General features: G+C 32.7%; 1 long non-coding RNA gene across 1 annotated transcript; it reads left to right on the top strand.

Annotated features, from left to right (window-relative positions):
* Positions 1 to 701: 701 nt before the first annotated feature.
* Positions 702 to 14,410, top strand: LOC148308471 (uncharacterized; the record flags this gene model as incomplete). The annotated part of the gene is made up of 2 exons (XR_015837680.1): positions 702 to 924; positions 14,223 to 14,410. It is a non-coding gene; the product is annotated as an uncharacterized LOC148308471 (long non-coding RNA).
* Between the last annotated feature and the right edge of the window lie 1,782 nt (positions 14,411 to 16,192).

The raw sequence follows: 16,192 nt of genomic DNA, 5'->3' as shown, positions 1-16,192 counted from the left end.
TATTTTGAAGCTCTAAAAACGTTCTCCTGAAAAAAACAAGTTTTTTATTTAATTATGACGTTCTTGAAAGGAGTGAGTGATATATGACTGATGTATGTAATATGTTTTGAAATAAATATATAAATGAATAAATAAATAAATTAGATAATGTTTTCCAAGGAGCGCAATAATAAGGAAATAAATGGAAACGGATTAGTAGTTAAGAAAAGGAAAATAATAGGTACTTTATAGTGCCACTGGGATAACACAAATATATACGAGTCTCAAGAGGAAAAGTAAGACGCATATTATTCCAGTAAAAGGTATTATAGGTTTTTATTATATAGGAGGCGGTGGAGTAATAATTTGAAAAAAAGAATTGTGGTATGGTACCTAATTGTATAAGAAAATTTTCTTATTGTTGTATATTATCTATGGAAATTGTTCGGTGCATACTTGCGTTCTTGTGGTACGAATTGAACACTGGTTTCTGAATATATACTACGTTTAGTACATCCAAAAAGAAAACTAATATCTTATTTTCACTGACCATGTACATTATTTAAATTCATAAGTGCAATTAAATGATAGGTATTTTGTGAGTTGGAACTTTTACAGAATTTTAACGGAAAATTCTAATAAAATGTGTTAGCATACAGGTACCTACTTGTAATTTGAATTAAAAATGTTCGGAGTGGTTGCAAATGGTTGACAATAAAATATTTGGGTCGTGAATGTAATAGTAAATAAGATGATACATGTTTTATGTGATATTTTGTGCTTAAATGTAAAAATTGATTTTCACTGTTTAATTGAAATTGATTTGTTTTGTGTAGTTACTCATGTCTAGTAATTGTGAATGATATGTGATTGGAATTTTTATTTACCTACTCGATTTAGAAGGTAAAGATACCATTTTTGGATCGTTTCGACATTATCAATGGGGTGAGTACAATTTTTAAGGTATTATATATATATATATATATATATATATATATATATATATATACATATAAATATATATAAATATATATATATATATATATATATATATATATATATATATATATATATATATATATATATATATATATATATATATATTTATATATATAAATATATTTTATATATTTTTTAACGAGTATTTAATTTAATTTCTAACGATTTATCTTTGTATTGCATAATGATTTGTAATAATACAAATCACATATTACAAATTATTGTGTAATACAATTGTGCAACTTGAAAAATAAGAAATATTTAGATATGATTATCTGCAAAAATTTCTAAAACCCCTATCCATTACAGTAAGTATTTAAGGCCTTAATAGCAATGATATGCATAATTCAGTTAGCGTCCGGCAACGCTGAAAGCCGGACGCACAGACTAACTATTTTATATAAAGACCGCCAACTACCTCGATTTTTTATGGCTGGAAGTGATATTCGCCAGCGGCCGGAAGTGACGTAAACGGCTAGAAGTACTAAGCTCCCGGCTGGGCGTGACTTCGCCGCGGCTGAATGTCAAATCCACCCGCCGAAATATTTATCATTCATTTTTCAGGTTAAATGGTATTTATATTGAAATTTGTTGTAAAACATATTTTCAAAATTATAATATTAATATTACAAAGAAGATATTTCACTATCTAAATTTATTTATTTCAGTGTAAACAAAAATAGAAAGGTCACGGCTAAAACGCGACATTTATAAAAAGAGTTCAGGCGATTAAAAATGGTTACTCAACTCAGCCTTACAATGGTAAATGGTAATGGTAATGGTGGTTTTGAAATTATTATCTCAAACTATGTATAAATATAAGGCTTTTCAACTAAAACAAAAACGATAGAATTTTCAAATTACTATATTATATTTAAAATTCTAGAAAATACAATATTTTAAAAGGGCGGAAGGAGTGCCCACCACTTTCTGAAGTTATGTTTCTTAACGGGGGTGCCAGCGCCCCTTTGTGGGCGTTTTGGAAGTCTGGCTAGGCGTTTTTAAATTTTTTGCATTTGGGGGGTGCTGCAGAAGTTCAAGGGAGCGTTGTGTTAAGTAAAAAAAACTACACTTTCATACGCAAAATTTAACTTTAACTTTGGCATAATACTCAATATTATGAAGTTCTTCATAGACGGATTTCTATTTTTCTATCGATAATTGTCTATAACCATAGTCTGTCCATATTTATTTGAAATATTTGAACAACTTGTTGGTATCTCGTATTTTTCGTTCCCGTTTTGGTGTTTTTGTTAGTGCATTAGTGTGTCTCGTCATTTTCTGGTCGTTTTTTGAACAATCTGACGTTTACGAGTCGACCCCCCCTGGCCGGACGCTTACTGAAATGTTTCTGAGTACCCCCTTAAGGTGTTTTTCAATGTATTTTATTAGTCGAATAAGTAAGACAAAAAGAATTTTCACATGTCGGTATTTTTACGCGTTTTTTTTTATATCCGTAAAATTATTACGTCATGTCACATAATAAAAAAATCACTGGTAAAAAAATGTTGTTAGTTTCTCATACGGAATGAATACAGTTGTAAATGAGAAAACAAAAAAAAAACCTTATCTCACTTTGCATCTAAGAACCCTTTGGCCCTAGAAATTCCTTTCGCCTTCCATAAACTCCCCCGGTATTATGGTACAGGACTATTCAGTTAACATAAAAGCAAAGTAGAAAAAGGCTTTCCTAGAAAAGCAATCCTTATTCGACAAATTTATTTTGAAGATAAGGGAAAATGTTACGAAAACCTATTTAATTCACGTTCCTCACGCCTTCATTGGTTGTTGTTTATTTTCAAACGTTTTCTTATTATTATAATTTGGTGATGGTGTCGTTAAAAGCTAAAATGCGATGTGATGAAAGCTGTAAGTGTTCTTACTAACCAACTAAATAACTAACCACGACGTCGTTTCCCCGTAGGGGTAGGCAGAGAGAATAGAACGGCACACCAATCTGTCTTTGCAAAGCAATCTTCGGCACTTTCATATTCATGCGTCTCTTTATACATACCCGCCGATTATTCCGACTCTTAACCTGACCACGCCCAAGTTTTTTATAAAATTAATCGTGACAAGTTTTCACCGGTCTTCCACTACCCTTATTTCCGACTACATTCGCCTCATAAATTTATTTCAACATTTTTCCTCACTCATTATAAATTCTTGTTTATCCCGAGTTTTTCTTAGTCTTCCTCTGCTACTATTACCAACCACAGTCGCCTCTCTTTGTTTAAGTAAAGTATTAATATTTTTATTATTGATTATTAAAAAAATTAAACAATTGTATAATACCTACCACTTAGTGAGTTTTTTTCTGTAGATAAAAACATCAGTAGCTTTCAAAACTTTTCGTGCGTAATGAAATAGAACTCATCAGAGGTTTTATACAAGTGTATAATTTTTCAAAAATAATAAATATTTTTAATATATATAGTATTTACCTATTGGTTAGTTTACATTTTTACTCTTTTTTTTTTTTGGAAAAAAATGTCAGTAATGTTAGTATATAATCACTCACCGTTATTTTTGTCCAATTTAATCTGTAAGGTGTTTAATTTGGTTTGTAAAACGCCCAATTTTAATTCCAAAATCTTGAATGTCATCCCTGCGATGAATAAAACAGTGTCTTATTAATAATAAAAAAATTGTGAACCTAATTCTAGAACTGCGGTCATAATTTCTAAAATGATAAAGCTAAAGGCACTTTAAAATTTTGCATCAATTGTTATTATTATTTTCAATTTCTGTGATGGTAAATAAAAATAATACTTGACACTGGCAGAAACATCCTTTCACTAGGTAACTGGCAAATAAATAAAAAAAATAATAAAAAATCAAAGGTAGTCTGCAAAATTATCCTTGAAAACATTTTGGGAAAAGTCTGAAAGCATTATTTTAAGCCGTAACTTTGTTAGCACGAAGGCGGACGAGCGAGGCGGGGTCCCTTGTTATTTATATAGGACCCAATATGATATGTGACTGTGGGCCTGGTTTAGTTTTTACAACCCGCAGTGGATTCTAGGTCCCCCGCCTCGGAAGGTGATCTCGGGAAGATGATAAACTAAATTAGAGGCCGTTAATCTTACGGGGAGTTGCAATGAAAGCAGAATAATGAAGTGATAAACGGGAGACGTGCCGTAAACAGCGTCGGGTAAGGAGAATAATTTACCATCAAAATGGAACTTTGTTTTAAAATCACTATAAATAATAAATTTAAACTATAAATTTATTGTGATTTTAAAACAAAGTTACATTTTAATTATAAAATGGAAAATCAATAATTTTTCATATATTTTTTTTTGATTTTGCTAATCAACTTATATCTGAAGACCATCACTTTAATAAATCAACGGATATATGTAGAAATTTTACATGTAAATAAGACTGGTCTTTGTTTAGAAAATCTAGAAAAATTAGAAATAAGTAAAGGATTTGATAAAAACTGTATATATATATATATATATATATATATATATATATATATATATATATATATATATATGTGTGTATATATATATATATATATATATATATATATATATATATATATATATATATATATATATATATATATATATATATATATATACGACCATACTCCTGGAAAAGTTAATAATCTACTAAATTTAACATCAAGTACACTTTTAAAAATACATATTCCCATTGTGATTCATTTGTCTCCTTTCTCTGTTTAAAAATTTTATGTTTGTATAAATGCCAGACCGTAATAATTTTATTTTAATGACCTGATGATGTAATAATTATTCCTTAACGGGTAGTCACGAATTAGTGTTTATTAACGTGGTATTACACAGTTGAACAATGAATGATATATTTCAGGAGAATGTTATTTAAGGAGAATGTTATATTTCGCGGTATTCTTTGAAAAATACGAATTGAATTTTCAAATATGGATGTCAATCGGACCATTTTATGCAAATACTATCGACCCGCAAATTGGCAAGCTGAGATGATTGCATTTGAATGTTTTCAAAATTAAAAAAATATAAAATCAATATTTACAACATTTTGAATGTGTCCAAATACTTGTTCACAAATCTGGATTATCTCCAATTATAGGAGTATTTTTCATATTATTTATTGACATCTCAACAAAGATGAAGAAGAATATGGAAGTCTGGGCATTCACCAATAGATGTCTCTAGTGAAGATCTGGTGATTCAAGAACAATGTTCCAAAATAGGTTCATATATATAGAACTTCAAAGAATTTGAGTAGTGTGGTTGTCAGTCATGGGTAGAATTGTTGAAAGTTACACGTGTGTAAAGTTAAACCAGCCAATGACGGTCGTAAGCCCTGTATATGCCCAGACTTCCATATGTTGAGACGTCAAAAAATAATATGAAGAATACGAAAGTCTGGGCATTTGGTAATCTTAACAAATAAACTTTCCCGTATTTTTTTCCGGAGTACATCCCAACAGATAAAAAGTCAATTTACTATGGTGGTTGGTTTCTTATATATTACGTTTCACGAAATCGCATAAAAACATCATATTTTCTTTCTTCGTGCAACTGAGGGGGTGAAAATGACATAAATTTTGAGCTTTTTGGCCACTCGACCACGCCTTGGACCAGCGCTCGCCTCTGTGTTTTCCGCTCGTAATATTTATATCCCATATTTTCCACTTTCGATGATGGAAAAGACCTCACCCGAATCCACCTTTAAACTCGAACAGGAATGTTCTGAATTTTCGAATATTCCCGTTTGAACATTTCTTGGTAAAACTTTGGGAAAGATTTTAAAATTGCTGAAATAACATTGGTTTTACTTCAAATTTGTTTTGAAACAAAATTATGATTTAAGGGTCTTATTGAAAAGATGCCTCCTTTCATTTCCAGTAATTGATGAAATCAAATGCTAACTTTTATGACTATTTATTTATTGAACTTTCTGTACAATTTTTTTGTTTAAAATTTCAAATATGTTTTTTCAAATCAGAAATTCTCGATATTGAATTCGGATTGAAATTCCAATTTGTAATCAATTATTTATATTTTTTTGTTGATATCTTAACAAAGATGAAAAAGAATATGGAAGTATGGGTATTTACAGGGCTTCACCGCAGGGGTAGGCAGAGAGATTAGAACGCCATAACAATCTGTAATTTTGTGCAAACATTCTTTGGCTCTTCTACATTCATGCATCTCCTCATCCATACATACCCGCCGATTATTTCGACTCCTGGCCCGGCCACTTTCAAGTATTCGAATAGATCGTGCCAAGTTTTTCTCGGTGTTCCTCTACTTCCTTTTCTAACTATATTCGCCTCATAAATTTGTTTTACCGTTATTTCATCACTTATATACAACATTTTGAATGTGTCCATCTGGATTATCTCCAATTTCAAATATAATTTGAAATGTTCAATATAATAAAAAAGTTTCTTTATCTCACCAATATATGTCTCTACTTAAATTCTAGTGATTCAAGTACAACGTATTGAAATTAGATCATATATAGAACTTCCAAGAAATTGGATCATATATTTAGAACTTCCATTTGGTTGTGCGTAAAGTGATCACTTAAACCAGCTTATGACGGTCGTAAGACCCGTCTCAGATTTCCATATTCTTCTTCATCAATGTTGAGATGTCAAAAAAAAAGAAAAATAATTCCCCATTAGAGATAATCACGATTTGTGAACAACTTGGACACACTCAAAATGTTGTAGGTTTAATAATAATTTCTTCTATGTCAGAATTGTATTTCACTTAACGTTGTACACCTGTGTATTACGTGATGAAAAATCTTTAGTTGCGGAGGGTTCATTAGTCAACCAGTATAAGTACTTAGATAAAGCAATATGTTGAGTGTGTCCAACTTTTCGTTCCCAAATTATGGATTTTGCCCCACTTACGAGTTATTAATATCAAAGTTTTTTTTTCTATTGATATCTCAACATAGATGAAGAGGTATATGGAAGTCTGGGCGTTTACAGGAATCATGACCTATCATTGGGTGGTCTAAGTGATCACTTTTTACACTGTGTAACCTAGTATCTAATCTAAATATCAATAACTCTTAAATGAAGAAAATCCAGAATTTGTGAATAAAATAACGTCAAACATCTCATTGATTTCATGTTCCTTTTTACCTTTGTCCGCCTCCGTAGTGTAATGGTCAGCACGCTCGGCTACCGTTCTGGAGGTCCCGGGTTCGATTCCCAAGGAGGGTAAAATAAATATAAGTGATTTATTCACTGTAATATTTATTCAATACTACCATGGACTGGTAAAATAAATATAAGTGATTTATTCACTGTAATATTTATTCAATACTACCATGGACTGGTACCTGAAGCGGAGGCCTGATCACATTTCCTTCATGTGTAAACGATCAAGATAACACTGCGTTTATATGACACAGTGCCCTATGCATCATTGGGGTGCGGATAAGGGTTTTAAAAAAAAATTACCTTTACTTTGGGTACATTAAAAAAAACTTAAAATAAATTTACTTTGGGTACATTAAAAAAAAACTATAAACTTATTATACCAATGTAATTTCCATAACTTAGATATGATAAATCTGTTTTTATTTTTTAACGTATTGCCCAAAACAACTCGTTTTGTTTTAAAGCTGTCACCTAGGAAAGCTTCTTTTTTTCTCTTTTAAATGGCTTTTCACCCTTCTTGAGTGTAGCCAGTTTCGAGTTATTTTTTTTTTACAATTTTTACATTTGACTTTCAAGTATTAATGTATGCAAGTATGCACAGGAAAGCTAAAAAGTTGAAAACGCCTGATTGATACATTCTGGACACTGAAAGTTAGTTCGATTTTTGGTAACATAAGTCTATTCGTGAAACATTATAACTTACACTGATTGGGCCCTGTGTAATAGAGAACATAAGATAAGTGTAAGCTGACGTGGAGGGGTGGAATTAATGACCCAAGAAATAACAAGCCACTTTATTTGATACTTAACTCTTATTGAAATAAATGATCATACTTAACGTTTCTAACTGTAATTAATTGTATTGAGTAACATATTTATCGGGAAAGCTTTTCTCCAGCACAAATACATAATAAAGGGTCCGCCAAATAACTTTTTTTTTTCAAAAACAGGGCGCAAAACATCGAGTGTAGCTTCGGCTGTGTGGCACGTAGCGCCGTCCTGTTGAAACCAAATGTTGCCAATATCCTCCTCTTCAATTTTTGTGAACAAAAATCCGTTCAACATGGCCCGATAACGATCGCCATTGACTGTAACGGCCACTCCTTGCTCATTTTCAAAGAAAAATGGCCCAATTATGCCTCTGGACCAAAATCCGCACCAAACAGTGACTCGTTTTGGGTGTACCGGCTTTTCAATGTATGCGTGCGGGTTTTCTGTGCCCCAAATACGACAATTTTGCTTGTTTACATACCCGCCAAGATCAAAATGAGCTTCATCCGAAAAGATGATTTTTTTGGCAAAATCGGCATCTTCTGTAAGTCGATCGCAGGCCCACTCAGCGAAGCGAAAACGCATTGGATGGTCAGTTGGCTTCAACTCCTGAACCAATTGGACTTTGTATGGCGTCATACCAAGGTCTTTATGCAAAATTCGTCTCAATGATGTCTCCGAAATGTTCAATTGTTGAGAACGACGGTGAATTGATGTTGATGGCGCTTCACGCACACTTTCTGCCACAACATCGATATTCTCGGGTGTACGCACTGTTTTTGGCTTTTCACGCTTTGGTTTATCGATGAGGATGCCAGTTTCTTTCACTTTTTTTACAAGATAACGAACATACGGAGCTGACGGTGCTTCTCTTCTTCCAAAAACCGTACGCAATTTTCGCACACATTCTGCAACATTACCATGATTTTCAAAGTAATGTTGCAATATTTCCCAGCGTTGTTCAAGCGTATACACAACCATATTCGCTCAGCGGAAGGATAAAACTAATTATCTGTCAAATCAGACATGAGCTAAGTGTTACCATTCACGAAATAAGCACTAGTTGAAAAAAAAAACTTTAGATGGCGGACCCTATACAAGATGGCGCAATATTAATCACCCTATCAGAATATGTTATAATTTTTGCAAATGGCGTCGTACGTCAATCATATTGACGTACGACGCCATTTGCAACGTGTTCGACGTTTGTGAACTAGACAGCTGCAGTATACAAACTGTTTTAAGGTGGTGTAAAATTAATAATCAAATTTTGTTTTTAAATAACTTTTTTACTTAATAAAAAAAAAGAGTTTGTAAAATGGAAAACTTTATTTGGACTTTCACATTTTTTCTGTTAAGTAGAAAATATGATATTCGTCTAGTGACTGCCGCCAGTGTTGATACACATTTGTGAACGTTTTATCAATCTGTTTGTATACTGCAGCTATCTTGTTTACAAATCGCTCACTCCTTTCAAGAACGTCATAAATCAAAAGTCGCCAATTTTCAGTTGTGCATGTTTTCGGAATGCCCAAAAAATGTACTATATCCCAGCAAAAGAGGCATATTTTTTACTTAATATTTACCCGCTACAGGGCAGAAAATGTTATTTTGCATTTTGAAGAAAATGTATTGTTTAATTATTTATTTAAATATATTAATTATTTTTCAAATGGAGAAAAAACCTTCAGGTTTTACCTAAAAAGATGTGTTGCACAGTAAAAAGTTCAATAAGTAAGTGGCTTGATATTTATTTTTAATACATTGTGTTATAGTTTTAAACTTTAAAAACGTTCTCCTGAAAAATCAAGTTTTTTGATTTATGACGTTCTTGAAAGGAGTGAGCGAAATGTCAAATATCATTGACGTACGACGCTATTTGATCACATTATTTCATATTTTGATAGGTATATACCTGTAAAAATAAAAGTAATCTTCTGATAAAATGGAACAAATATGAGAATAAGTCGAAAAACTCTTAATTTTACCATCAAACATTTTCTTTAATTTTTTTGAAATTTTAACATCGTTCAAAGTTTTTTTAGTTACACGAATGTTACACGTGTGTAAACTAATCACTTAAATCAGGGTATGGCGGTGGTAAGCCCCTTAAATGCCCAGATTTCCAAATTCTTCTTCATCTATGTTGAGATTCCCAAAAATAAAATAAATAGACCCATCGTTAAATTGACCCGTTCTTCATGACGGGATCACTTTGGTGATCCATATCCATTGATCCTGATCTTTTAAATGAATCTTCTCCATTTCCGCTCTCATTCATTGTCAGTTTCTGTCACCCATATAACTCACATTCAGCAATTTATAATAATTTGCATGTTTGCTTTTGTTTGCCGACTGCAATTTGCTTTGTGTCCACACTATATTCCAACTCTACATCTATTGTACATACATTCGCTTCGAGTGGAGAATCAATATTCGACCATATACAGGGTGGTGCAAAATTAATCACCCTATCGGAAAATGTTTTAATTTTTGCAAAAGGCGTCGTATGTCAATCATATTTAAAATTTGTGAACTAGACAGCTGCAGTATACAAAACAATTGACGAACAAAAAAATCGCTCACTCCTTTCAAGAACGTCATAAATCAAAAATCGACAATTTTCAGTTGTGCGTGTTTTCGGAAAATGCACTATATATCAGCAAAAGCGGCATATTTTTTACTTAATATTTACCCGCTACAGGGCAGAAAATGTTTTTTTTGCATTTTGAAGAAAAGGTATTGTTTAATTATTTTTTTAAATATATTATTATTTTTCAAATGGAGAAAAAAACCTTTAAAAACGTTCTCCTGAAAAAAATATATCAAAAAGTTTTTTGATATATGACGTTCTTGAAAGGATAAGCGAAATGTCAAATATGATTGACGTACAACGCTATTTGCAAAAAATATAACATCATCCGATAGGGTGATTCATTTTGCGTCACCCTGTAGTATGTATTTATGTGTGTACATGTACAATGTACATGCACGGACATCAAAATATCCATCCCTATAAATCGGGGAAAACGGATATTTGGGCGCCCGCCAAAAATATCGTGAAAGCTCTCGGATAGCGGTAGTTATACATAAGTTAGTATTAGGCCTATGTAATTATTGCTAAGCATAAAAGTTATTTTGTTTTTCTGTATATAGCACTCAGCGATAGCTGTAATAACTTGAAACACAATCTAGACATGTTAAGATTATATTGAAAGCTGTCCCACCGCATTCCCAGATCTGATACAGAAGCATCTAGGCTTCCTGACAGATCTGCTTTTCCAAAGCAAAGTTTTTTTAAAACTAAGTAGCGAAATTTATAAAAATGTGAAACAACATAAAATTGCATCCCGATTTTTCCGTGAATTTACGTTTAAAGCTTTCAATATCCCTGTCACTACCAATCTAAATAAATACAAGTTTGTAAATCCATCACCAAATTTTACCCCTACAAGTACCCCGGTGTAAGCAGTGAAAGGGATTAGTATTTAGTTCAGTTAGTCAGCTAGATCCGATTCCGACCCGACGTTGGCCGGTACACAGACGCTTACAACCCCGACCAGTACAGCAGACAGACACGGAATAGTGCAAAGACAACATGTTAAGATTCTATTGTATATCGGTATCTTTTAGATTGAAGCATACGAATTTTTCTACAGAATATTACAGTAGAGTCTCGATTATCCGACCTAAACCGGCCGCGGCAAGGTCGGATAAGAGAAAAAGTCGGATAACACGGAAAATGATAAAAACGACATTGAAAATGTATTAATTTTATTTGCATATCGTAATTTTTTTTAAATATGTACATGTAACATAACTTGAATGTAACGAACTATAACATAAAAATGCACTTAACGCAAAGTTATAAAAAATGTTTTACAGTAGGTACATACTCACACACAATTCAGTTAACTATGAAATTAATAACTAAATCTCGCAAACGCACCGGCGCGCCGGTCGGATAACTCGGAAGGTCGAATAACCGAGACTCAACTGTATTTTGAATTTAATTAGTAATTTTTACTTGGTAAATACCACTATTTCTCGCAATCTATCGTGATCCGTGTTTTGATGTATTCAGCATCATTTTCAAACACGGTATGTGAAGCTTAGTCTAAATTTTGGAGTTTTTCCGCTTCGTTGAAAGGGTAGGCAGAGAGAATAGAACGCCATACCACCCTGTCTTTGCAAACATTTTTCACCTATTCCACATTCATGAATCTCTTTATACATACCCGCAGATTATTTCAACTCTTGATCCGAGAAAAAAAAAGAATTTTGTTAATGTTTTGAATTATTTTTTATATCTAAATAGGCTGTTTATATATTTTTAAAGTTTAAAAAAAAATTATTTTGAACCTATTTTAATATAAAGAACTTTCGCCTTTAACGGACACCCTCCCTTCCAAGTATTCCGTTATATCGAGGTTTTACTGTATCTGTTATTGGGAATTTAAAAAGAATTTAAACTAGTTACATTTGCATAATTTCTATGGATTGCTTAAAATAAGATTACGTGTACTAAATTTAAATTTAAAATCGAATGTTGCCGGAATATTCAATTTAAATTTGACATTATTGAGGTAGGGGATGAGACGAGGGTGTATTGGAGGCTTCACTCCCCCCAACCTCCCCACGAAACGTGTAAAACGTTTTATTCCCTAAGGATATGAATTAATGAAATTGACAAAATTGATTGGATTCATAAGATTTTGCTGTAATTCGCAAAACCTTTCGTTAGAGAGAATGGTATAACAGTATGTAATGAAAATATTAGGATATCTGATAGATAGATGTAATATATATAATAGAAAAGATAATAATATTAAATTTATTTTTCATATTTTGTTTTTCTACAACATAAGAAAGAGTTGAATACCTGTAATCGTACTAATACTCAGTAGTTGTAATCGTACAAGTACGCAAAATTGGTATATACAGTATTTAACATTTTTTAATAGATTTATATTATCCACTGACACTTTGTGATGGAATTGCATTCTTAATATATTATTAGATTAAAACCAATATTTTTAGCTTTTCCACTTTTTTTTATTTGACCAGTGACCGGGTTTCGTCGTTACCGACATCATCAGACTGGTGGGAGGCTATACAAATTGTTATGTTATATATAAAACAAGGCAGGAGTTGATAACCATGATTTGATATAATATAATTATATCAAATCATGGTTATCAACTCCTGCCTTGTTTTATATATAACATAACAATTTGTATAACCTCCCACCAGTCTGATGATGTCGGTAACGACGAAACCCGGTCGCTGGTCAAATAAAAAAAGTGGAAAAGCTAAAAATATTGGTTTTAATCTAATAATATATTCAGTATCGAACAGATTAATTCAAACAAAACTTCATTGTTGTACATCCGTAAAAAAGTTTTGTAAATCTTTAGTTTATTAGTTATTTCACAAATTAATATTTCATAAGATCTCCTCTAGGCTCAATCAAAGATTTTACTCTTCTTGGCATCTATTATAAAAGGTTTTGGCACGTGGATGCCATTTTTTCGTCTCGAAACCATACCTGAATTATGGACAAATGAGGTTTTCCACTGTGGTGCAATCAATTTTGGAGAGCCGATTCTTACAGAATGCCGACAGATTTTCAATTAGGTTTATGTCTGGCAAAATTCTTGACCAGTCCAATACAGTTTATTGTTTTTGTGTAAAAAATTTCATCATTGTTTTGGATTTGTGGCAGGGGGTTAAATCCTGCTGAAATATTCCATTACCATTTGACCTTCGTTTGTGTATCCCTGGTAGTATCTTTTCCAGTAGAATTGGGTGATACTTCTCGCTATTCATCATCTCCCCCAACACCCCCGAAACACCTTTTTTAGAGGGAGTGTAAAATACGAAAAAAAAGTTTTGTTTGAATTAATCTGTTCGATACTGTATATATCGTAATGTATCATACAATTTATATATAATATATAAATTGTACATATGTATTTCCTTATACGCTTGCCCACATAATAACCAAACCATACAAGAAATTTCCCTGTAAAATTTAACGAATATCAAGTACAACAATTTTAATCAGCGAACGAGTAATACCTCTATTTATTCCTAATATAATATAGATTGTTAAATTCATATTGACAATCGTTTTTCAGATATACATTTTAGGTTTTTTAAATTTTTATTGCCTTTAAAAAAAATCCATTGAAACAATTATGGTAATTACAGTAACATACGAGTCACTATGTCAGTATTGATTACCATAAGCGGTGTAATTTTCTATCAAAGGGCATTTAATTTCATGTCAAATTTAAGTATCATTTCAAAATACGGTTTTCGTTTTCAGGCCACGCTCGTTGTCCATCACGCGTCGCCTGTGCAAAGGAAGACGCAACAGGGAAGACAACCAGCTGTACAGATCCAACAGCTTCCGGTTCGAGAGATTCGAGAGGCAGGATGCTTCGGCCCCCCCACAGTCGGCTGCCAACACCTACAAGAGAGGAGACAACGATCAGGTAAGTCATGATCAAATTTGTGAAAAATACCGTCATTATTACCCATATGACGCGAGCATCGAAAGCTTGAACAAATCGTGTCGAATTAAAAAAAATCAAGTGTACAAGTTAGATACTGTAATATAAAAGTACTTTAGAAAAATATGTTTATGTGAGCTCACATATTATTAAGTGTATCACAATCACATATCGCTCACTCCTTTCAAGAACATCATAAATAAAAAAAAACTTGATTTTTCAAGAGAACGTTTTTAAAGTTGTAAAATATAATACAATATATTAAAAATAAATATCAAGCCACTTATCGAACTTTTTACAGTGCAATAAATCTTTTTAGGTAAAACCTGAAGGTTTTTTTCTCCATTTGAAAAATATTTAGTATATTTAAAAAAATAATTAAACAATACCTTTTCTTCAAAATGCAAAAACAACACTTTCTGCCCTGTATCGGGTAAATATCAAGTTAAAAATATGGCTCTTTTGCTGGAATATAGTACATTTTCTGGGCATTCCGAAAACATGCACAACTGAAAATTGACGATTTTTGATTTATGACGTTCTTGAAAGGAGTTAGCGATATGTCGCTATCCAGTCGTTCTGTTAAAATACATTTTAATAAAAAAAATACATAAGAGGTGATAATTGAACTGATATTAAGGAATATGTAATATTTGACCTTGTAACAGAAAGTCCTCACAAAAAATACTACACTGGTCCGCACCCCCTGTATCGTATTCTCATCCACAATATTTTGAGTGTGTCAAAATCTTTGTTCACAAATATAGATTTCTTCTCTTGGGAGATATTTATATTGACATATCTGCATAGATGAAGAAAAGTCTAGGTATTTACAGGGGTTATGACCTGTCATGGGCTGGTTTAAGTGGGCATTTTATCCACGTGCAGCATACACTAATGTTCCCATGATTACAATCATACTAGTCAATATATGTATCTATGCTTAACCTTCTTCTACATGTTAGTTACACCGCCAAACCACGATTGAATTTGAGCGAGTTGATAATTGGCCGACGCATATTTGAACGTTGTTTATTCTGGCTGAAACACATCCGGTAGTGAAATTGTGAAAGGGTTAAAATGAAAGTAGCCTCGTGTGTAGGATAGTTGGCTCTGTGTATGGTAAAAACTTTCGGAAAGGGGGTATTCTCTAGAGAGGCGGAGATCTTTCATAAATAATGTATTCCAAGAAACAGAATAGTTCGTAAAAGCCACGAGCGCGCGTGTGCTCGTCCACGGGGCCTCATCACGAGCCGAGTGAGCCACATATGTACATAATGTGCCAAACATAAACTTCTCACAACGCTGAAAGCGTGAGGGAGAAACATCCGTAAAGCTTGGTTTACCATACATACATGCTGGCTTTACACGTGCGCAACTAGTATTGTCCGTGCGTTCGTCGAGATAAACTGCGCGAAAGACTGCGGGTAAGGTGCGTACAACTAATTTAAGTATAACGCGACTGTCTGTAACCTCCTGCGATGTGATTCCCAGCTGTCAATCCATCTCGTTGGTGGTCTGCCTGGGAGTCGTCAACTTTGTGGTTGGCCGTCCAGTGCAATGTGGGCGAGTCTGGACGGTTCCATTCTCCTCACATGCGCATATCATTGTCTTCTTCGTTGCCAAAATTTTAATTTATTAAATTTTGATGGAATCGAGTACTTGAGGAAAAACAGACATCAAATGTCACTGGACTAGCTCTAAGTAAGATAAAGTGGTACTGAATCATTACCAAAACGAAAACCGTATCAAGATTTGGAGTAAAATTTTGTTATGTTTGTGA

Source organism: Brachycentrus maculatus, unplaced genomic scaffold, assembly GCF_059751285.1.
Source record: "Brachycentrus maculatus isolate JH-2025_06_01 unplaced genomic scaffold, ASM5975128v1 h1tg000163l, whole genome shotgun sequence".
NCBI classification, from domain to species: Eukaryota; Metazoa; Arthropoda; class Insecta; order Trichoptera; family Brachycentridae; genus Brachycentrus; species Brachycentrus maculatus.
This window is presented reverse-complemented; position numbering and strand designations above follow the sequence as displayed.